This window comes from Panthera pardus, unplaced genomic scaffold (assembly GCF_024362965.1).
Source record: "Panthera pardus isolate Hobbes unplaced genomic scaffold, ASM2436296v1 HiC_scaffold_16, whole genome shotgun sequence".
In the NCBI taxonomy this organism is placed as follows: domain Eukaryota; kingdom Metazoa; phylum Chordata; class Mammalia; order Carnivora; family Felidae; genus Panthera; species Panthera pardus.
Window position 1 is genome coordinate 84,347,178 of NW_026526721.1, and position 24,209 is coordinate 84,371,386.

At 39.2% G+C, this 24,209-nt stretch overlaps 2 long non-coding RNA genes across 2 annotated transcripts in view; both read right to left on the reverse strand.

Moving 5' to 3' along the window:
- LOC109275192 (uncharacterized) overlaps positions 1-9,591 on the reverse strand; it is a 41,444-nt gene extending 31,853 nt beyond the window's left edge. The window contains exon 1 of the long non-coding RNA XR_002084002.2: positions 9,405-9,591. This is a non-coding gene — a long non-coding RNA (uncharacterized LOC109275192). The remainder of the gene's footprint in view (positions 1-9,404) is intronic.
- Positions 9,592-19,387: 9,796 nt separating this feature from the next.
- LOC109275329 (uncharacterized) lies at positions 19,388-24,169 on the reverse strand. The gene is made up of 3 exons (XR_008422679.1): positions 22,627-24,169; positions 22,109-22,188; positions 19,388-19,417 (listed from the first exon to the last, which is right to left on the reverse strand). It is a non-coding gene; the product is annotated as an uncharacterized LOC109275329 (long non-coding RNA).
- Positions 24,170-24,209: the final 40 nt, after the last annotated feature.

The window sequence follows — 24,209 nt, forward strand, 5'->3', positions numbered from 1 at the left end:
ACCCAGTTACTCAAAGCTTTAAACCAAGGTTCTCTCTCACTACTTTCTGTGTGAGGTATCAGGTAAATATCAGGTTTCACTTACATTCCTATGTTCCATCTACAGCATTTCTGTTATAGTACAATGTATGTGTAATTGAAGAAAACTTTGTTTTCTGCAAAATTGCACGTGAAAAATAACAGACTTGGGGCGTCTGGGTGGCTCAGTCAGTTAAGCGTCCAACTTTGGCTCAGGTCATGATCTCACCGTTTGTGAGTTCGAGCACCGCATCGGGCTCTGTGCTGACAGCTCAGAGCCTGGAGCCTGCTTCAGATTCTGTGTCTCCCTCTCTCTCTCTGATCCTCCCCTGCTCGTGCTGTCTCTCTGTCTCTCAAAAAAAAGAAAAAAATTTAATTTAAAAAATAAATAAATAAATAACAGACTTTATGCGGGAAATAAGGTTAGGCAGACCCCTCAAAAACTGTAGAGCTTTGTATCAGAGCACTAATAAAAACATTAATGGTCCTTTAAAAATCCTTAGCAGTTAAATCTCTATTAGCATTAGCACCTAGTCTCAAATCAGTCTCCATCATCTGCAGCCTTAAACCTCAGAGTTTGGGTGTCCTCTTCCTTTACGATATATGTATCAAATAACATTTGCTTCCAATAGAGACCACTTTCATCAAAATTTAAAAATCTGATCCCGAGTGCAGTCTTCATAAAGATGGTGTCCTCATACTCTTCTTAATCTTGTTTATATGTACCCTATTCCTGGGGACCAGTGAACTATGAGGGCATCCTAATCTGTGAAGTCCACACATGATTCTATGGCCCAGAACCAGTGAAATGGTCATTATTATACTAATAGCTATTATTTCCCAAGCACACACCTGGCAGACCCTGAGAGAGGTCTCTTACACGTCAATAATCCTCATGGCAACTCTTCAAAGCAGGTATTTTTATCTTCACTTTTCAGCCAAGGAAACTGAGGCTAACAAAAGTTATGGGACTTCTTCAAAAACACAGAGGCACCCAACAGTCTAGTTCAGGAATTGTTCCAGAACATTACTTGTTCAAAATCCTTTGCCTGTTCCACACTTTCACAGGTAAGTTGGCCTGTTGGATGTAGGTCCAACCATTCATTCAACCAGCCGCCAGTTTTAGTTAACTACAAGAATCATCCCCATCCTTACTACTTTCCTCCTCCAAAGTGAACACTCTAATCAAAATGTTCTTTCTGACCATTGTAACATGGGGTGACTTGACTTTTCAAAAGGAAACAGAGTAACTGAGATGGTCCATCCACATTTCCCACGAACTGTTGCCATGCCCAACTCCCAACCCCTCCTTTAGGCTTTGATTTTTTCTTTTTTTAACCTAAACCCATAACTTTATAGTACTCTTTGTTAATTTTCATCATGTTAATTTAAACCCATAGTCCCAGGAATTGGTTATCTTTTTACACTTGTCATCTGTTTCCCTACCAATCTGGACTTCTCTGCAAATGTGATGAATATTATATATGCCCTCATTTAAGTCATTAATAGACACTGAACAGAACAGGATCAAGGTTAAGACCCTTTCGTCTTCTAAAGAATCTCTCTCCATAATCACAGAGACATGCTGTTAATCCAACCAACTTTTCTGCCATCCAGGTTTTTAATGACAGACTGTATCATCTTGCAGAGAATAAGGTAACAGCTTGTCAATGTATTTGGTTCTTCTGTATTTGGTTCTGACAACTAATAACTCAGCTTTTCCATTAGGTGCTTAGAAATCATTAGATTTCTAATTTTTTTCAATTCTTGCCCAGGATCAGCATTATAAGTTCGTAGCTCAACAGTTTCTCCTTTCGTTAACAGCAACAGCATGTGCTCCATTTCTTGTCTCCTGGCCCCACTCCTGGCAACATCTCCTTAAGTTCTGTCAGAATGGATTGGTAGTCACATCTGTAGACCTAGTGATCATCCTGCATATTATCACTCAAAAATTGAGGCACAAATCTACTTAAAGGCATGGACTTGTTTAAACTTTTTATCCTATCCTAAGTCATGTGTTTTGTCTAGAATATTTACCCTACATTTTTGAATCTGAATACTATATTCTTTAATAAGGAAGAAAAGCGTTTATTTTATCTGTCTTCTTTCCACCTTCTATTAATATTACAGTTGAACTTTTAACAATGTAAGGGTTAGGGAGGCCAACACCATCTCCCAACCCCTCCCCCCCACAGTCAAAAATCCACATATAACATTTGACTCCCTTAACTACTAATAGGCTACTGTCAGCCAGAAACCTTACCAATAACATAAAGAGTCGATTAACACATATTTTGTATGTTATGTGTATTATATACTGTATTCTTACAATAACACAAGCTAGAGAAGACATGTTAGTAAGAAAACCATGAGGAAGATAAAATATATTTATAGTACTGTACTATAAAACAATCTGTGTATAAGTGGGCCATGCAGTTCAAACCCATGCTGTTCAAGGGTCACCGGTAGTCTGTCATTCCCAAGCTAGACATCTTTTTCTTCTTGCTTTCAATGTCCTTTTTGAGGTCTTCAGTGTTTCATGAGGCTTAATGCATTTTAAAACTAACCCTTCTTTTAGCCTCTAAACAAAACTGTGCCCCTTTTGCATTAATCCTCATTTATTCGGCCGTTCTTCCATGGCTCCTTACCATTTGAGCTCACTGAAAAACTCTCTGGGCAATCACATTTTTCTCTTCTGACACCTCTCCTAATATTTTGAATGACTTCTTCATGATTTTTGAACAAGATTTTTTGTGTTTTTGTCTCAAACCACTTTGAATGTGAAAGATAGATTTGCTTCACAGGTTTATGAATGTTTAGGAAATATTGTAACATATATCTCGGAATTTTCATGTTTTCTTAATTTATGCAATCATTTACATAACGGCTTAATATTTTGAAGAGCTTACAAGGCCTCATAAATAACTAAACTTGGATCTTAGTTTTGATGTTTTCATGTTACTAACACATTAATTATGAGACACCTATAACTAATCTATGAAACATATAATTCCTTTTGTTTTTAATTTAGTAAACTAAGATACTAACTTTATCATGCCTTCATAAAAGTGGAATAATCAATTCAATTAAAAATTCAATATTGTTTTAACAGACACTATGCTGGCTAAATAACAGACACTATGCTGGTTAAATAGTCCATTAGTAGTTTCAGTCACATTTTCAGCTCAACAAAATGTTTCAAACTTCTTAAAAAATCTGGAAAGTTGGCAAAAGCCACAACATATTTTGTCAATATATCTAGCTTAATTTTTAAGCCCATGTGAACTCCAGAATAACTTCATTCATCTGTTTTTTATTAATTTATCCTGAACTCATCAAAATATAACTTTGAAAGAGTACTTGATGTCTCAAGAATTTAAATTTTTAAGTAGTCTTCTTGGTATTACGGTAAGTAGGAATCAATTCCTAAACCTCTAAAATTTATTTCAAAATGTATAATTCTATAGGTGAAAACTTAATTAAAATTGTTTACTTAGAGACGCCTGATGAGGTTATAAGAGCTTATAGATAAACAGTGGGTTCTGCTACTCTTTATTCTGGAAGGCTAGAGCAGTATTTGCTAAGAGAAGTTCATGCTTATAAACAAAAGCAACCAACCCATGCCATACTTCTGGCCACATCTTCGCCCCCATTTAGTTGACATGGATGTCATAATGCAGGAAGATTAGGCTGAGGTACATTGGGCCTTAGGAATACAGCCCAACGAATGATCATGCCAAGTGGTAGAGAGAAGGTACACTGGAGATTAAAACTGACTTTTGACTTGTTAGGTGTCCTGTTCTTGGTCATCTGTGTTCTTCCTGCCCACCGTGCTCCTTGGTCCATATTAGGCCTTCAAAAATATTCATTAAACAAATGTACTAACAGATGAATGAATGATTTTATGGCCCACTAGTGAGTAGACTTTGAGACTACCAACAGACTTCTTGCAGAAGTCATGAGTGTTTCTGGATCTCAGCAAGGCTGAGCTTACAGAAGATGGGTATGATGGATGCTGGCAAAAGGTAACAAGTTTCTACCAGAAGGAAGATCACTAGTGGTGTGTTGGTGAAAGTTTAAGAACTAATGTGCCAGGGGGCACCTGGGTGGCTCAGTCTGTTAAGCCTCTGACTCTTGGTTTTGGCTCAGGTCATGATCCTACAGTTCACGGGATCAAGTTCCATGTCGGGACTTGTGCACTGACAGCACAGAGCCTGATTGGGATTCTCTCTCTCTCTCTCTCTCTCTCTCTCTCTTTCTCTCTCTCTCTCTCTACCCCTCCCCCACTCATGCATGTGCACTCTCTCTCTCTCGCTCTCAAAATAAGTAAACTTAAAAAAAAGAAAAAATTCTCCAGAAAAAAAAAATCTCTGATTTGCAGCATTAGTCGATTTTCATAGTGTAAATATTCCCACTGTGACCAAAGTGATATTACTAAATGTAGAGTTGGGAGGAGATGCATACAGTCTGCAGTCCTTAACACAGCCTGAGTGGCTTCAGTGCATGGGTAAGCTACTCAGCACGTCAGGAGTGTCCAATACTTACATAGACATTATGACCTCTTTTTCTGGCATATGTGTATGTATGATTTTATGCAAATAAAAAATGAGATTAAATACTTTAATCTCAAACTATACAGAAATGCAATAATTTAACTTTTTTCTAAGTTTATTTCTTTATTCTGAGAGAGAGAGAGCACAAGTGGGGAAGGAGAAAGAAAGAGAATCCCAAACAGGTTCTGCACTGACAGTGCAAAGCCTGATGTGGGGCTCAAACTCATGAACTGTGAGATCATGATCTGAGTCAAAGTCAGATGCTTAGCCGACCAAGTCACCCACGGGCCCCAGAAATGCAATAATTGAAATTGACAGAGTAGACAAATATTTATAGACATGGGAAGATGTTCTGTATCAATACTTATTGTTTGGGGGAGATGTCAAGACAGTTAACACAGCATAGCACTTTACTGAAAATATAAATACATAGGGGCATCTGACTGGCTTAATCAGTAGAGCATGCAACTCTTAATATCGGGGTTGTGAGTTCAAGCTCCATGTTGGGCATGGAGTCTACTTAAAACTAAGTAAATTAGTTAAAAATAAATAAATATCAATATCAATATACATGTAATCAAATTCGCACCCAGAACATTTCAGAGTGAAACTGTAGAGTGTCAAAGAAAAATATCAAATATCAAAAACAATCAGGGAAAATAGACATCTTAGCTACTTAGCACTATCTGGACTGCTCATCAGTAGCAAAAGAAAATCATTGAATAGTATCTTCAAAGTGTTGAAAGAAAATTCTGTCAACCTAGAATTCTATAACCAACAAAACTGTCATTCAAAAGTGAAAGACAAATAAGCATTAGAGAGGTCATAATATGCAAAAATCATCACTGAAAAAAATGCTAAAGAAATCTGAAAGAACTACTGAAATAAAAAGAAATACAAATGGAAGAAGTAGAATGCCAAAGGTAAACTAAAAGCATATAAATTGGGTGTTAAAATTTTAGGAGTAGTGACTAAAACTCTAGAAATAGATTCTAAAACTTTTAACCCAGGTAAGAAGAATTTTAAAAATGTAGTCGACTCAAAGGAGGGCAAGAAATAAGAAATTAGAAAAAAGCATACAAAGCATAGTAAATAGGATATACAAGTAATAAAAATAAATTTAAATAAATGCAATTAAATGAATGCAATTAATGTAATTAAATAAATAAATATAATTAAATAAGTTATAAATGTAATTAATCAGTGAAAACACAGAGGTTGTCAAGTTGGGGGGAAAAACAGCTATATGCTACTTATAAGAGACATATCTAAAACAAATTGTTATTAGGAAAGATTTTTAAATACATACTGGCTTAATACTGAGGCTGAAGTTGTTAAAGCTTTGTCAGGTCTGACACTGACATTCTAAGCAACCACTTTGGAAAACTTGATCAGAGCTGCCTTTAATGCAATATATGTAGTACTTTTACATATATGAGTATATACACGTGTATATATATTTATATACCTATACACGTGTATATATATACCTATATATGCTATGTATGATGGAACTGGGATTTCCAGCCATGTCTCAGCATCAGAGCTTTTGGCCTTCTAGAAGGATTTCTAAGCCATATCCTCATCAGAATCTTTCCTTCAAATAGGCCAAACACATTTTTATAGTCTAGAAGAAAATGTGCACACACATGAACACAGACAGCCAATGGCCATAGAATGTTCCTACTGAAAAGATTTGAGTGATCCTCTAAATGTTCTTTTAAGGATCTCAGAGCCTTTGGAGACTCTGAATAAAGTTATGGACCCAGGGGGAAAAAAATAATGTCCAAAAACAGAATTATGCATGCTATTTATGGGGATTTACAGACACCCATCCCCCAAAACCCAATCCTTGAAACACTAACAGCCGTAGATGGACCCCATTTCATAAGCCTACATTGTCAAGACAAACAAAATGAGTTGCTAGGAAAGAGGGATGTTAAGTATGCCCAAGGCTGCCTGACCAGGTTGTAGCAGAAGCAGGACACAGAGTCAGAGCCTGCCTCCCTCAACCCCTCAGTGTTCCACCAGCCAATGCTTGTATACATTTTCATGGCCACACTCCTGGTGCCATTCCTTGAAAAAGCACTTCTAAAATAAATGGAGGATATCTGACAAAAAGGGCCAAGTAACATCTCCTTCTATTCCTTTTATCTTCAGAACTATTTTAAAATTTTTTAAGTTTATTTATTTATTTTGAGAGAGACAGAGACAGAGCGAGTGGGGAAGGGGCAGAGAGAGGGAGAGAGAGAGAGAGAGAGAGAGAGAGAGAATGTCAAGCAGGCTCCACACTGTCAGTGTGCAGCCCAATGTGGGGTTACAACTCACAAAACTGTGGGCTTATGACCTGAGCCAAAACCAAGAGTCGAACACTTAACACTTAACCAGAGCCACTCAGGCACCCCAGAACTATTTTAAATGAAATTCTTAAGCCAAATGATCAGTTAACTATTAGCTCAATGGGTGCAGAAGGGTCATATGGCCCAAATTATGATGAAGGAATCATCATAAATGTATGCTGTGTTTAGAGACCTTGAAGATCTATTGTGCCTTAAAAATCAGGCATGGACATAAAGAGAAAACATGGATCAACTAGGGTAAGGCAGGTTGGTCTCTTAAACTATAATCCTTTCTAGTAAGAGGTTCCGGGGTTCCCCAGGTTTTGGAAAGTTGCCTGTCTTTTAAAAGTACCTTGAACTATTAGAAAAATTTTCTTTAGAATTATAAATCATTATTAATAATTACATGTAGATTTTGAACTAAGTGGAGATGGAAATGTTCCTTCACTAATTCATACAAAGCTGATCATGTGTTCCTTCAAGACACTTGGGTTGAGAGCCGTGGTCGAGAGACAGAAACAAGAAAATCTCCTTTGATTTCAAAAACTGCATTATACTTCTTTCTTATCCTGCTTCAAAACTAAATTTTCTATACTTCACTTACATTATTAAGAAATATAGTTGTTTGATAAAAATGACCCAAACTTTTTATGAGAGCTGAGGTAAGTATGGAAACAATTTTGTTTTAGCTATTAAAGCATCCCCTCATTCAGTCGAGTGCGCTAAAGAAGGGGGAATAAAGTAACATTTATGTTCCCCCATAAATATGAAGGACACTGTCTTGAGTCACTGCCTATAGGCTTATCAACACTGACATCTGGTCCTGAAAGCCTATCCCATTGTCAAAAAGAGACACTACATTTGGGAATTCTATGATTGACTGGATGCAGAGACAAATTCAAATTCTAATACTGCTACTCCCAAATGAATTTCTGAATTTCCCATACTGGATGCGTGAAACAGGCAAGACTGATTCAAATAATGTGTGTGATAGGACCTGGGAAAGAATAGAAATAGAAAGTTCACCCTCCCCCACCGGATTGTAAACCCTAGGAGGACAGGCCCCTTGACTTCTTCACAGCCATGTCCCTTGGGTTTAGCGCAAAGTCTAAGAAAATATTTATTGAACCAATGAATTAATGTATGAATTTTCCTGGTATACTTGTATTTTTTGTTTGAAGCATCGAGGCTTTAGCATCTGGAAGAATTTATTTAAAGCTCTTTTTTTAAAAAAATACAGTCTGTAACTGTGTAATCTCGTGTGAGCACAAAGAGGAAAAGAGGGAAAAGGGGACTACACATCAAAATATGGTCCAAAAACCCAATTCGATGTGTAGTTAATGTCTACTTAATAAAGTTATCTCCCTCATAATGTTTGGTTTTAAAATATGTACATCAGAGTTCTCAGAATCACCTGGGCCAGTATCTACCAAGTCAAGCCCTAACAGGACCAAGAAAAGAATGAGAAAAGAGCCAGGAACACAAAACAAATCTCATGTACGAGAAGGTCATGCTGGTCAATCACCTCTATTTCCCTCTTTGCCCAATGTCATTCTCCCACCTTTCACAGCCTTTGGCAAGCCCTGCTGCTCTCCCCTCGTCATTCACTGTTATACCTAATGTGTCACACCTTGCTTAGCTTTGGGTCTCTGCATTCTCCTTCCACCCCACCTAGAACCTTTTGATCCCCACATGTAGGCTGCCTCCCTCTTCCTGTTTTAGGTACCTTAGGCATAAGAAATTCCAGCTTTCTTGTCAGTGCTCTGTCTACAAGGCAACAGTAAGTTTTGATTGATTTTAAGACCCTACAACAGTTTTCTCATCTTTATCTCTTTGGTCAAGTCATCAGCTACATGTAAACGTGCACACATGGGCATATGCATGAGTATACATGTTAATGTATACACACGTACATATACAGGGACACACATACGCATACACACACATCTTGCATAACCAATAATGGACGCTGAAAAACCATTTCCTTGATATCAAATGTCTAAAAACTCAAATGACTATTTGTTATAGTACAGCACTATGATGATTTCCATTCATATTGACAGACCTTGACAATGCAAGACATTCATGTGTTTTACGGTAGAGAAAAGATTAATCATTTCTGAACAGTTTTAATGGCCAATGGTTTTGAATCAGGTGAAATTTGGCAGTTCAATCCTGAAAGATGGTTAACTGGTTAACTCCTTCTAGGCACATGCTTAGTGACTGAATGTCCACAGATGCTTGAGAACTGAGATTTCTCTTCTCAATGACACCTGAGTGAGGTCTTTAACTCATCTCTAAATGGACTTTATTGGGAAAAAAATGAAAAAAAACCCTTGTAAAACTAACTTAAATTCTCATCTATCTATCTACCTGTGTACCTTTCTTTATGCATCCACCCATAACATATATAAAGTTGTATAACTTCCTGGAATCTACTACGTGCCATGTAAGAGTTCACTATTGTAACACAGAGTGTCATGGGCAAGACTTACCGTTCGGTAATGTGGCTTTTGCCAAGGCCTGAGTTTTCTCCTCCTCTTGTCTACTTCTGTATCTAGTGCTGTCTCTTTTTTCTTTTCCAGGTTACTTGATCTGTACTAATTTTGTCTTCTGTATTCACCACTGAAGTGCTAACGGGAAAATCAAAAAGCACATAGCACTCTAGGCAAATACTCTGAATTCAATTAACAAAACATTTAGATTTTTTAACCTTAATGATAAGAATGTATTCACTGGTTTTCTTTTCACTGATATTAATGTTATATAAATTTCTGCACCCAGAATGAGCTCATCTGACACCTTGCAGTGATGCTCCTCAAACTTGTCATGAAGAGTTTCTCAGGACACCCTTGCAAGACTATAAATGAGTCTCCAACTGGCAGTGGAAGACTATTTAAGAGACTTCAGCAGGCTTAGACAAGGAAAGAAGAGCTTCCCACAAAGCGCTTTTCCTATCTCTCTTATTCCCAAATCATGCACCTGAGACACATAGTTTGCTATCAGCAAGAGGGCAGAGGAGAGAAAATATAATTTTAATTATCATATATGTGCTATAAATTGCACAACTGTCAGTTATTTTGGTGATCTTGAATCTCAATACAATAGTAGGTTCTCAATAAATGTTTATTTCATAAATAAATCAAAGTCAGTAAAGCAGATTTCATTCACCAGCACATCTAATCTTGCATCATTCTAATATAAGTGGAAGTTTGTTGCATGAACTTCAACTGCTTTATACGACTTCACAAACATAAAGAGAGAAACAAGCATTCTAAGGTATTCACCACCTGAAGCAAATACAGGCTATGATCTTAACAGGATCAGTTATGGAACTGAATGGTTCAGAGAGGACAGTGACATTAAAGTCCATTCCAGCATGATTTGATCCTACTGTTAGGGTCGTTTTACTCAACACCTAAATCAAAGAGCCATTCCCTCCTATGGCAAGTGTTATACCTCCCAGGATAAATGAAGGCCCCACTTTGTAAGTTTCACCATTACTTAGTTAACTATTCCTTAAATAGATACTACCCAAAATAAGTTATTTCCTTTCTTTTTAACTAAAACAATAGGCAAAGTAGCAAATAAAAATCACAATATATTGAAATCAAAGGCATCCAAAGTGGCAAAGAAGTCAAACTTTCAGTTTTTTCAGATGACATGATACTCCACATAGGAAACCCAAAAGATTCCACCAAAAAGCTGCTAGAACTGATACAGATATTCAGCAAAGTCGCAGGATACAAAATCAATGTACAGAAATCAGTTGCATTTCTATACACCAATAATGAAGCAAAAAAAAAAAGAGAAATCAAGAAATCGATCCCATTTACAATTGCACCGAGATCCATAAAACACCTAGGAATAAACCTAAGCAAAGATGTAAAAGATTTGTATGCTGAGAAGTAAAGAAAACTTACGAAAGAAATTGAAGAAGGTACAAAGAAATGGAAAAATATTCCATGCTCATGGATTGGAAGAAAAAATATTGTTAAAATTTCAATACTACCCAAAGCAATCTACACAGTCAATGCAATCCCAATCAAAATTGCACTGGCATTATTCTCAAAGCCAGAACAAACAATCTTAAAATTTATATGGAACCACAAAAGACCCCAAATAGCCAAGGTAATGTTGAAAAAGAAAACCAAAGTGGGAAGCATCACAATCTTGGAGGTTAGCCTCTACTACAAAGCTATACTCATCAAGACAGTATTGGCACAAAATCAGACACATAGACCAATGGAATAGAACAGAGAACCCAGAATTGGACCCACAAATGTATGGCCAACTAATGTTTGACCAAGCAGGAAAGAGTATCCAGTGGAAAAAAAGACAGTCTCTTTAGCCAATGGTACTAGGAAAACTGGACAGCAACATACAGAAGAATGAAACTAGACCACTTTCTTACACCATACAAAAAAATAAACTCAAAATGAATGAAAAACCTAAATGTGATACAGGAAACCATCAAAACCCTAGAGGAGAAAACAGGCAACAACCTCTTTGGCCTCAGCTGCAGCAACTTCTTACTTGGCATATCTCTGAAGGCAAGGGAATAAAAGCAAAAATGAACCATTGGGACCTCATTAAGATAAAAATCTTCTGCACTGCAAAGGAAACAATCAACAAAACTAAAAGGCAACCAACAGAATGGGAAAAGATATTTGCAAATGACATATCAGATAAAGGGTTAGAATCCAAAATCTATAAAGAACTTACCAAACTCAACACCCAAAAAACAAATAATCCAGTGAAGAAATGGGCAGAAGACATGAATGGGCACTTTTCCAAAGAAGACATCCAGATGGCCAACAGACACATGAAAAGATGCTCCACATCACTCATCATCAGGGAAATACAAATCAAAACCACAATGAGATATCACCTCACACCAATCAGAGTGGCTAAAATTAACAACTTAAGAAACAACAGATGTTGGTGAGGATGTAGAGAAATGGGAACCCTTTTTCACTCTTGGTGAGAATGCAAACTGGTGCAGCTGCTCTGGAAAACAGTGTGGAGGTTCCTCAAAAAATTAAAAATAGAACTACCTTACAACCCAGCAATAGCACTACTAGGAATTTATCCAAAGGACACAGGAATGCTGACTCATAGGGGCACTTGTACCCCAATGTTTATAGCAGTGCTTTCAACAATAGCCAAATCATGGAAAGAGCCCAAATGTCCATCAACTGATGAATGGATAAAGAAGATGTGGTTTAAATATGCAATGGAAAACTACTTGGCAGTAAGAAAGAATGAAATCCTGCCATTTGCAACAATGTGGATGGAACTGAAGGGTATTATGTTAAGTGAAATTAGTCAGTCAGGGAAAGACAGATATCATATGTTTTTACTCATATGTGGAACTTGAGAAACTTGAGAAACAAGAGACCATGGGGCAAGAGAAGGGGAAAAAAAATAGTTTCAAACAGAGAAGGAGGCAAACCCATCAGAGACTCTTAAATACAGAGAACAAACTGAGGGTTTATGGGGGGCAGGGGAAAATGGGTGATGGACATTGAGGAGGGCACTTGTTGGGGTAAGCACTGGGTGTTGCAGTTAAGCAATGAATCATAAGAATCTATTCCCAAAACCGAGAGCACACGGTATACACTGTATATTAGCTAACTTGACAATAAATTATATTAAAAAAATAAAAAATAAATTTAAAAAATCACAATATATGTTCATTGAAAAATAATGCCATAGACTATGTAGTAAACGCTTTCTTTCAGTTTAATTTAACCAAAAAATTGAAATAAAACAGTGTAATGCATTTTAGTCATGCCTTCCTTTTTATTTAAGTACGGGTCCCTTCTTATTCTTCAAAACATAAAAAGGCTGAGCAGATTAAGTAATGATAAGGAGCATGTTCCACCTTGTGTTTCATAAGCATTGACCTCTAAGGAGACTAGTGAAGTCTGGCTTTTTACCTAGAAAATGAGAGCTTGGAAACCATTTAGTCAGAGGTCACAGACCAACACCCTGAGGCTGAACTGGCCCAGGTACAACAGGCCAACATGTATATATGAGATACCAATATTTAGAAATCATAGATTTCCAGAGAGCCTGGGTGGCTCAGTCGGTTAAGCGTCCAGCTCTTGGTTTCGGCTCAGGTCATGATCTCTCAACTCATGAGTTCGAGCCCCACATCAGGCTCTGTGCTGACAGTGCGGAACTTGCTTGGAATTCTCACTCTCTCTGTCTCTCTCTGCCCCTCCCCTGCATGCTCTCTTTCTCTCAAAATAAATAAATAAACAAAAAAAAAGGAAATCATGGATTTTCTATAAAAACTATACACTTCTACTAGTTTCTCAAAAAACAAAACAAATGAAAAAGTGGGTTCTGGGCTCCTCAGACCTGGAGGCTTCCCCCACTCTAGGTGGGAGGTCAAAACTGAGGAAGCCTAGGTGTTCCCACATATCTTCAGTTACACACATTTCCTTCAAGCTACTGTACAAATAAGTAGGCCAAGCCCACTTTGTCATTCTTGTCAATCCTGAGACCTAGACCAGGAACAGAGAAAAATCCAGACACAAAAGGATACAATTCTACCATCTTGAACTTTTGCTTACTTATCCATTTTACAATTGGTAAGAGCACATGACAAATCTCTAATGCCCAAAGCTGTTCTCAGCATAAATGGCCACATTTTAATCAGCCCAATATTCACACTGAAACAGAATTATTCTTTGTTCAAGTTTGGTCTGCTAGCAAACCTCAACAGGTTGGGAGATCTTTGAGAGGAGGGAAATGTTACACCAGGCCTATTCGTCCAGCACCTCGCACCACAACAGCCCTGTGGGGTGATGAATACACGGGAGAAGGGGAGGTGGGCTGAGCCTCTGAGGGAAGAGTCCAAGTTGGAGCAACTACAGTTACTTTTGTTTTCATGCATAAGTGAATGACTCGTCGCAGCATCGTTTGAGGACATACAAAGGAAATTTGAACACTGAGGTCAATCCCTAAAATATTCAGATTACATTGCTATTTCACAAAATGGATTTCAGAGCCCAAATTACCTTAGTAACCGGCTCCATGCATTTCATAACCTGCATTACATCAACCACCAATTTAGGAAAGAAATATTTAAACAGTAAGAAATGAAATGTTTCTTCACCGCAATTGATTTTCCTTATCAAGAGGTTAAAATCACTGATACTTTTCAGTGAGTGAAAAAAAACAAATGCAACTTTCGGTGAATATAAATATTTTTAAGAACAAAAACCACTTAAATGTAAAACTGAAATTGGCTTGAAGTGATTCACGAAGGCAGAAATAAAAATCACAAATAAGCATTCAGAATCTGAAACAAATTCATTTTATGAAGCAAAACACATGGAATCAAATATTTTTCCATAGCAGTAAAATATGATTTTCCTTAGGGAGCTTGGAAAATTCCCTCCAAAGTTCTGATTGATAAGCTTTTTAAGAGAAAGGCTGCTTTTTGAGGTAGTAAATCGCCTACTGACATTCTCCACAAAGCTTCAGTGTTTAATACCAAGCTGCTGGGATGCAAGTACAAAGACATCAATTATCCCAAAATAGATTGGGGCAGAGTCCAGTTCACTTATTAGTCCTTTAGGCTATGTCCACAGGGGACAGAGAGAAATAGAGATTTGGCAATCAGCTGGTTAATTTGATCATCGCAGACAACTGCGTTGTATAATTTAGGTCGGAAACATACCCTGACCTGGTATTCCTAATTTGGAACATTCATCAAATTAATCAAATAATCACCAATTCTCAATTTCACTATACCCTGTAAACAGAGTCCTAGCATCAAGCCTTCACTTACAATTATAAACAAAATGCAACATAATCTGGGCAACTGCACCTTTTAGGGGTGTCCCATTTTCTACATAGCCCTTCCAAGCCATCTTCATTCTCCACAGCTATCAGCCTAATTCTTCTTATCCCTACTCCTTTCTGTACAGATACACTTGCCTCCTAGCGTACAAAGAAAACGGAGTCCATCAAATAGAAACTCCCTCAGCTCCCCATTTCTCAACACATATACAGTCTTTGTAGCACTCTTTGTACAACACATATACAAACACCCTTCTTAACTCCTGTCTCAACAGGAGAGCTTTCTTCTTCAAGAGTACCTTCTAGCACCTTCTCCAGATCTCATCAACACTACTTCTCAGGAAACTTGTTCCATCTTCTTTATCTTCAACCTTTCCCTTTATACTGGCTGAGTCAACTTAGCATATAAACAAATGACCCCTCTCTCAGGTGAAAAAGGTAACTTTGTCTTCCACTGTTAAGAGTTTAAATTAGTGGAGGGGCGCCTGGGTGATTCAGTCGGTTGAGCGTCCCACCCAAATCAGGTCATGATTCTTGCGGTTCATGAGTTGGAGCCTGGCAACAGGATCTGTGCTGGGAGCTCAGAGCCTAGAGCCTGCTTCAGATTCTGTGTCTCCTCCTCTCTCTGTGCCTCCCCCACTCACACTCTGTCTCTCTCTGTTTGTCTCTGAAAAATGAATAAACATAAAAAAAAATAATTTAAAAAAAAGTTTAAATTAGTGGAAACCTCTCTGGAAAGCAATCTCACAATAAGTATCTAAATACCATAAAAAGTTCAGGTCTTCTGACTCGACAAATTCCTCTTCCAAAAATTAATTCTTGAAAAATAGTACAAAATATGGACCAAGCTTAACTTCAAATACACTTCTGAAGGTGTCATTATAAGGAGAAATATGAAAAGAAAAGCTAAATATTTAACATTAAGAGGAAACTTTCTAAAGACTTTTTAATGTCAGAGGAAATATCAAGTGGAAAAGTTATACAAAAGAAATCGAAAGCCTGTCTGTAAGATCTAGCAGGTGAGTGCAATAGGGGTATGCCACAGGGTGAAGTAGAGGTCCTCTGCAAGTGCCACTATTCAAGCATCATGAGATAAGTGTCTGTCTGCTTCACTGCTCCATCCCTCAGCAACTAACGCAGTGCACATGGTAGACAGCTAACAAATATTTGTTGAATGAATGAATGAGAAGTTTTATCTCTGTCTAATTAAATAACTCCATATGGAGAAATACCCAGGGTGCAGTGAGGGAGGAAAACGGTCTAGCCAATTAGACTTGCCAAATCCACCCTGGTAATTAATGCAAGGACAGATGCTAAAGCCAGTCCTCTGTATGTGCAGAACAGAACCTGTAATCACTAATTTGGCCTCTTCCCAGCTTGGTTAAAATGCATGGAAAAGACTGTAAGGAAATGGTTAAAAAAAGCATCAGTGTTGGGGTGCCTGGGTGGCCCACTCAGCTGAGTCTCCAACTCTTGATTTTGACTCAGGTCATGAACCCATGGTTCATGGGTGGGTTCGAACCCCACACAGAGCCCCCCCCAAGGAGTCCCACATCGGGGTCCACACTGATAGTGCACAGCTGCTTGGGATTCTCTCTCTCCCCCTCTCTCTCTCTGCCCCACCCTCTGTCTCTCTCTCAAAATGGATAAATAAACTTAAAAAATATTTCTAAAAAATTTTTTAATGTTTATTTATTTTTGAGACAGAGAGAAAGAGAGAGACAGAGTGTGAGCAGGGGAAGGGCAGAGAGAGAGGGGGGCACAGAATCCGAAGCAGGCTCCAGGCTCTGAGCTGTCAGCACAGAGCCCGACACAAGGCTGGAACTCACAAGCTGTGAGATCATGACCTGAGCCGAAGTCGGACGCTTCACCTACTGAGCCACCCACATGCCCTCCCAAAAAATTGTTTTAAAGAGCAGCAGTGTTTAGAGTGGTAGGATTATAGATCTTTTTGGCTTTTTATTACCCTCCCATACTGCTCCAATATTCAGTAATGAATATATATTCTGCCTATAATTAAAAAAAAAAAAAGCTTAAAAATAAAACCCTACATTTACTCTACATACATGCACCTCTTCTCCCTACAAGGAAGCGTCCTCCCAATCCCTGGCCTTCCTTTTCTCACCCTGAAGAGTCACCCCACTGCACTAAAATTGGCCTTGCTATCATCACCAAAGAGCTCAGAGTTGTCACATTCAATGGTTACTTCTCTGTCCTCATCTGGCCGAACATTTTGGCGGCAAGTGACACTGTCAGCCCCTATGCCATCTGCTTGAAACCCTTTCCTCCTTGGGATTCCACGACAACACTCCTACCTTTTATCTTTCACTTACCGCTTGTTCTTTTCCCCTTTCTCACTCACCAAGTAATGATCGTGTCATCCGGAATTCTCTCTTTATCCATCTTCTTACTATAGATTACCTTTAGGTGATCTCATCACACCCTGACTTCAGCCACTCTGTGTTTATAACTCTCTGAACTTACTTCTCTAGACTATTCTAAGCTGTGACTGATACATACACAAGTATATGACCCACCAAATCATATATGTAACTACAGAATGTATAACACACAAATTACCAGCCCTGAAGAATGAAAACCTGTTCTTCTACCTGGAACCTGGATCTCTGTTCATTGCATCCAGCCCCAAAACCGGGGATCCTCTGAGATACATCCGTCTCCCTCACTGCTCCAAAACATACAAAGAGTCACTGAACAGTTTACCAAGTGAACTTTTTTCTGGACATCTATTCTTTCGTATTTTCATTTAGCATCCGTTATGTCTCTATGGGTAAAACATGAGATAAATACATCTCTGCCCTCAAGGGCCCACAGTCTAGTGAGAGAACAGACAAATCAGTCATCATGACATGTTCAGTGTTGTGGGTATATACAGAATGCTATGGGAATGAACAACTGGGTGAATCATAACGAGTATCTTGGCAAAGGGTTCCTGAAGGACAAAGTTCTTCAATCCAGGCAGTGGTGGTAGGAATGAAGAAAAGGAAATGATGGGCCTGTGGATATTCTGGATGACACTGAAGGAGTGGTCAGAGAGGACTCTCAGGTTTCTGGCTTCAGTGACTCGGCAAATGGCCCTAACCCCTCCCTACTGCCACCAACACCAAGTGTGTGAAAGATTGTAGGAGAAGCAAGTTTGGGAAGTAATGAGTAGTTGGAACAAGATAAGCATCAGATGCCCAGCATCTATGCATGTGTATTGTTTTCGTTTGTTAAATGAAAAAAGCACAGAGATGAAGAGGATATGTAATATTCTACTCTTTGTGTAAGGAAGGGGAAAAAATAAGAACCCACATTCCTATTTGTCACTAAATACAAATAAATTTGGAATTGCTGAAATATGCATAAAGAATGTCTGGAAAGATACATAAGAAACTAAGAGCAGTGGCTGCCGGTGGAGAAATGAGAGACAAGGATGGGAAAGACCCTACTCACTCCTTTTTACGCTTTCTGGGTTTGGATCATAAATGAAGTACAGTTCAAAAGATACTTGGGGGCACCTGGGGGCTCAGTCGGTTAAGCATGTAACTCTAGATGTCGGCCCAGGTCATGATCTCACGGTTTGTGAGATCAAGCCCCACATCGAGCTCTGTGTTCGCAGTGTGGAGCCTGCCTGGGATTCTCTCTCTCTCTCCCTCTCTCTGCTCCTCCCGCTGGCCCTCTCTGTCTCTGTCTCTCTCTGTCTCTCTGTCTCTCTCTCTCTTTCAAAATAAATAAATAAGCTTTAAAAAAGAAAAGATACTTTAAGGGGAATATGGTGGTCAAGAAGTCCCACAAAACAAAGATGGAGACTACAGCTGGATAAGGAGGTCACTGGTGAGTGTGGTGACAGCAGTGTAAGGGGAGGGGGCATGGGGAGAGAGGGGCTACAGGTCTGGAATCGGAGGAGGGGAAGCCCCTTGCAGCAGGTGAAGGAGGGAATGGACAGAGGAAAGAGATTGTGGGGACAGACCGCTCCTCTGAGAAGCGTTGGTGACAGGTGAGGAGGTGACAGGAAGAGACTTAGAAGAAGTTAAAAAGTGTGTCTGGTATGGCTCTGGTCTTCTAAGCAGCCTCCCTAAAGTCTCTCCCTCTCCTCAGTCTGACATTCCTGTGGCCACCGCGCCCTCCAGGCTCCCCACCATCTCTCAGCAAATGCCACGTTCCTTGACACACGGGTCCCTTTACACCACAGTGTGGCTCACTGCATCCACTGTCTCTCCCCTCTCACCACAGAGCCTCACTCTTGTAGCAGTGTCAAAGGAGTGGCATTCCCAATATTCCCATTCTTCCCTTTGCACGCTGGCATGCTTTTCCCCACCTGGCGAAGGTTCAGTCAGACATCAGCCCTCTCAGAAGTTTCCCCTGACCGCCTTCCCGCCAGGGTCAACAGCCTCTGTTCTGTATGCCAGTAACACCAGGACCTCCTCTAATGAGGGGTTCCTCATTGGTTTAACCACTTCACCGCAGCTGATCTCTTTCTCTTCATCATTTGGCAAACACTACATGCATATTGTGTGCCAGACATCGTGCAAGGTGCTAGAAATTTTTTTTGAATGAGCAACACCGATATGGCTCTGTCCTGAGGATGCTTACAAGATAAGTGAGGGAAGCACAAATGAAACCAAACATAAGCTACTCACAGTTGCAGTAAGTGCCAGGAAGAGAAGGTACAGGATCATCCTGTAAGCTGCGTGACGGCAAAAACAGGGATTTTTAAAATTGAATTGCACTGTAAAATTTTAAACATTTAACTGAAAAGTTAAAATGTAATCAGGCTATTGCTATATATCTAAATAAATTTGTATTTCGGAAAATAAGGCAGGGCAAACAACAATTACTAAATTATGTCACATGGGGGTGCCTGGGTGGCAAGTTGGTTGAGCATCCGACTCGATTTCAGCTCAGGTCACGATCTCACCCGTTGAAAAGATTGGGCCCCACGTCCGGCTCTGCACTGACAGTGTGGAGCCTCCTTGGAAGTCTCTGTCTCCTTCTCTCTCTGCCCCTCCCCTGCTTGCTCTCTCCATCAAAAGAAATAAACTTAAAAAAATTGTTTCTTAAGTAATAAAATAAACTATGTCACACAGAAAGAGGAAAACAAAGTATTCACTAGAAGAAAATCATGACTGTCACTTTTCTGTCAATCCTTCTAATTAGTGGCAATCCTTTAAACTGATCATTTTTCTGCATTACTACATAAAGTTCGCTAAAATGTTTATTGAAGCTTGAAAGATTTTTTTGGTCACACCAAAACACCCAGCTCTGCTGCTGGGTTAGCAGTGACTTAAGCTCTCTTAGCTCTTTCACTGGTTAAGTTAAATGTTGGAGGTGTATTTTCCTCACTGACCTCTGACCCTTTACGCTAATTCTGGCCCTGCACACTTGTCCACTTACCTGCCTGGGGCCCTGTGCACAGACTGCTTATGTTTGGTCTTCTGGCATTTGAGCCTCCCCTCTCCCTCTTAGCCTTTGGCTCTGCTCTGCTTCTGGACTATCATGGGGAAGTCCCTAGCATGGTCACAGCCTCCTCCCAACCCAACACCAGATTCAAATGTTGCTGAAATATTTTGGGTTTTTTTAATGTTTATATAGATGTATATGATTTTTTATTTTATATAAATGATATTTATTTTATACAAATATTTATTTTATATAAATATATATTTTATATATATATATAATTTTTTTTTGAGAGAGAGAGAGGGAGACAGAGAGAGTGAGATGGGGAGGGGCAGAGAGAGAGGGAGACAGATGATCTGAAGCTGACAGCAGAGTCAGATGCAGGGCTCAAACTCACAAACAGCGAGATCATGACCTGAGCCAAAGTCATACACTCAACTGACTGAGCCACTCAGACACCCCTGAAATATTTTAAAACAAAGGGCAAGACTTCTGAGGTTTTGCTGGTTTGTGAACAATCAGGGGCTCCTGTCCAGGCTAATAAGCTCCGTATGTTAGAACATAAAACTAATGAGACCAAGATCACAAATTCTTCCTAAACAAGTCTGTCAGCTCTGACGTTGCCTAAGGGACTAAAAAATTTTGTAAGTTTCTCTATATCTCCTCTTTGACTTCAATCTGAGGTACGTTTGCATTGGGAGAGATAAGATGTCTATCCAAGAGCCAAGTGACTAGAAAAAAAATGAGTGGATTTTTTTTTCTTACTTTGAGACCTAATTGTCAAACCATGTGAATCTATTACTTATTCCTCAAAAACTCCATTTTAAAAATAAAAGTGAACATGCTCACCTCGGTGCCAGTATTAGAACTTGGAATCTAGATAACCAGGAGTTCTGATATGAATCTGTGGTCATCATTTGCCTTGCCTCCCACCCTCTCTCTATTTCTTCCCTCCTTTCCTCCCCCACCCCCAACCCAGGTTCCCTGTTTCCTTTCATTCCTTTGTGTCTGCTGCTTTCCATAATATGGGTAAGTCCCCAGTGCCTAGAACAGTTGTTCTGCATTTGAATTGCACATGTGTTTCTTAATAAATGCTTACTATTAATCCTTTTAAATCATTTTACAGATACAGAAAATATATACCTTTAATCCTGGCCAAACGGTTTACAAATATATCTCTTTGGTCACAAAGGTGACAGGGTAAGAATATAGAAAACAGGGCAGCACAAATCATGAGATCATTAAATCTGGAACATGAAAGATACCAATTTGTTCATTAAGTTAACAAACATATGCTAGCATCTCCCATGGGTGTGACCATGAAGTTGGGGAAATCTCTGTTCGATATCCATAGATTATACTTAAATCTACCCCCTTTAACAACATGGATTCATTAATTCCACAAGGATTAAAGGTCCACTTTTGTGGCAAGCACTAGGCTGACACTAGGGATACAAAGTCAAACAAGACATGGTCCGTGTCAGGGTCAGGTAGTTTGGGGGAGCTGGTGGGCTTGTTACATCCTTGGGTGCATGTTTGCCTAAGGAATGTGTGTGGACAATGTGTGTTTCTCTAAAGGAGAGAGTAGTAGTAACTACCAGGGACTGGAGAGGAAAAATGGGGAAATACTGGCAGGGACATGAAAAGTCAGTTCAATTTCAGTCCATTACCCCATCCCACCTCCCTCCCAACCCCCCCACCACCCCCCCCCCCCACACACACACACAGGCACTGGTTTAGATCCACATGATGAGGGAGATTTTAGAGTGGGAATTTGAAGAACATTTCTCATGAAAGTCACTCACTGGAACACTCGAGGCACAAGCAGAGCACCTGTGGGATCAAGGGAACAAAGTGCTTAGAGGGTTTGGGAGAACACAGTTCCTCCCCAGACACTGCCACAGACTCTGTGCCTCTGTGGAACCCTAGAATCTCAGCAGAAGAACCCTTTGCCAATGAAGCATGTTATCACAGGTACCTGCAGCTGGACCAGAGACAAGTGACGTGACAGGTTACTAGACGAGGAAAACATGCATGAACTTGTTCCTACTCTGGAAACTGGAAGAGACATTAAGAGGAGGTATGGTTCTACAGTCATCGAAGGGGGCATCAAGGGTCATCACAATTTGGTCCATAATCTTAGTAAGGCCTCATTTATACTCAAAGGTGGACAGAGTTTGGATCCATTTGGGTGATATATAAATTGTGCCCACTTGTTGGGATGAGCCCTGGGTGTTGTAGGTAAGCATATGAATCACGGGAATCTACCCCCAAAAACCAAGAGCACACTGTACATACTGTATGTTAGCCAACTTGACAATAAGTTATATTTAAAAAGTAATAATAATAAAATATAATATAATATAATATAATATAATATAATATAATATAATAAATTGTGTCCAAAGCTTTCTCCATGGAATTTCATCCTTTGACCCTGTTTCTGTCCCAGCATTACTGGGTTTTTAAAAAATGGCCAAAATATGATCTACTCACTGGTAATTTCCTTGAGGACAAGCGCTCTATCTCATTTCTCTCCGGACCCGTAGTTTCCACTATAACGCCTGTGTTCGACAAGTACTACACTGTCTTAAATAATATTTAGTAGCATCAATTCTATGGGAAAATGCTGCATATTTACATTTAAAAGTTAATAGCCATTTTTTTCCTGTTCAGAAGGACAACCTGTTTCTTAGTTTGGCTGCATATCTACCAACTGACTTGTATTAGTAAAAATTATGAAAATAAGGTCAGATCACAGGATATTTAAAGCTTCTAATACCATCACATTAGGGGGTAGCATTTCAACATACAAATTTAGGGGGGGGGGGACACAAACATTCACTCCATTGAAGGAACTATTTAAATAATAAGTTTCCTGTAAGTTTCTGAGATTCATATCTGAACAAAATCTTTCAGGTCTCAAAATAAGGTTATTTCTATAGTACCGTGTAGCAGCAGAATTGCAGGATCAAAAGGCATGAACATTTTAAATTTCAGTAGGTATTGTCAAGAGCTCTCCAAAAAGCTTGTAACAATGTACATAACTGAAGGCAAGTTCTTACTTTATCTGACCTGTCCTATATATGGGAATAAAAGAACACAACACTCAGTAGCTAGCAGACAAAATCAAAAGTATCAAAGGCTGTAAACATAAACAACTCTCCTCTTTGTATGCCCCCCATCCTCACGGCAAGAGACACCATGTGTCCAGCAAAGATGACCAGTGCCCCAGATGGCTTTCTAGATAAACAGTAGGACAGAGGACAATGCTGACATTTAGGCTGACTAAAAGCAATTGTTGAGAGTAAGACCTTAGAGATAAACCAAAAACCATGAACCTTTTTCTATCTAGTCCATAAAAATACACATATATGCCCAAAAATAAATGAATAAAGGAAGGTTATTAAAGCATAGTTTATAACACCCCCCAAATTGCCTACAGGTTTTTCACTAGGGGACTGAATGTTCTGCGGACATCAAAAGGATAGTAGTGTCCAAGAGATGTCTCTGAGGAATCACTAAAAACAATCTGAAGAGTATGACCCATTTGTTTATAGGTACGACCATGTGTATTTGTGTGTGTGCACACGTGGTGACAAAGGAGAGGTCTCGCGTGACACACACCAAATTGCTATCATTGGTATCACCCCTCCTCCTTGAGGAGGATAGAAGGGATGGAATGGGACAGTGGCATTAAGGGGCTTTTCCTTTATTTTTTACCTCCGTATACTTATGGAAGCTTCTATCATTTACTTGTACAAATATTTCATGACAGGTAGGTACTACTCCTACAATTATTTCATAAAGTGCCATTTGATGAGTCACTATGACACGTCCTATTCATGAGGAAAGAAATTGTGGGCACAATGAAGCTCTCGTTTTCCCCAGGGACATGGGCCAGAGATTTCCACAAGTGCTGTCAGGTCAGCACCACAGCGCTTGGTGATTAAAACATGCTTCTGAGCTGCCATTGACCATATAATCTAGTTCTCAATAGGATTCAAATATATCACAGCTTGACTCAATTCCATTTTATAGGATATAATTTCACCCCAAGCCAGGACTCCAGACCCCCT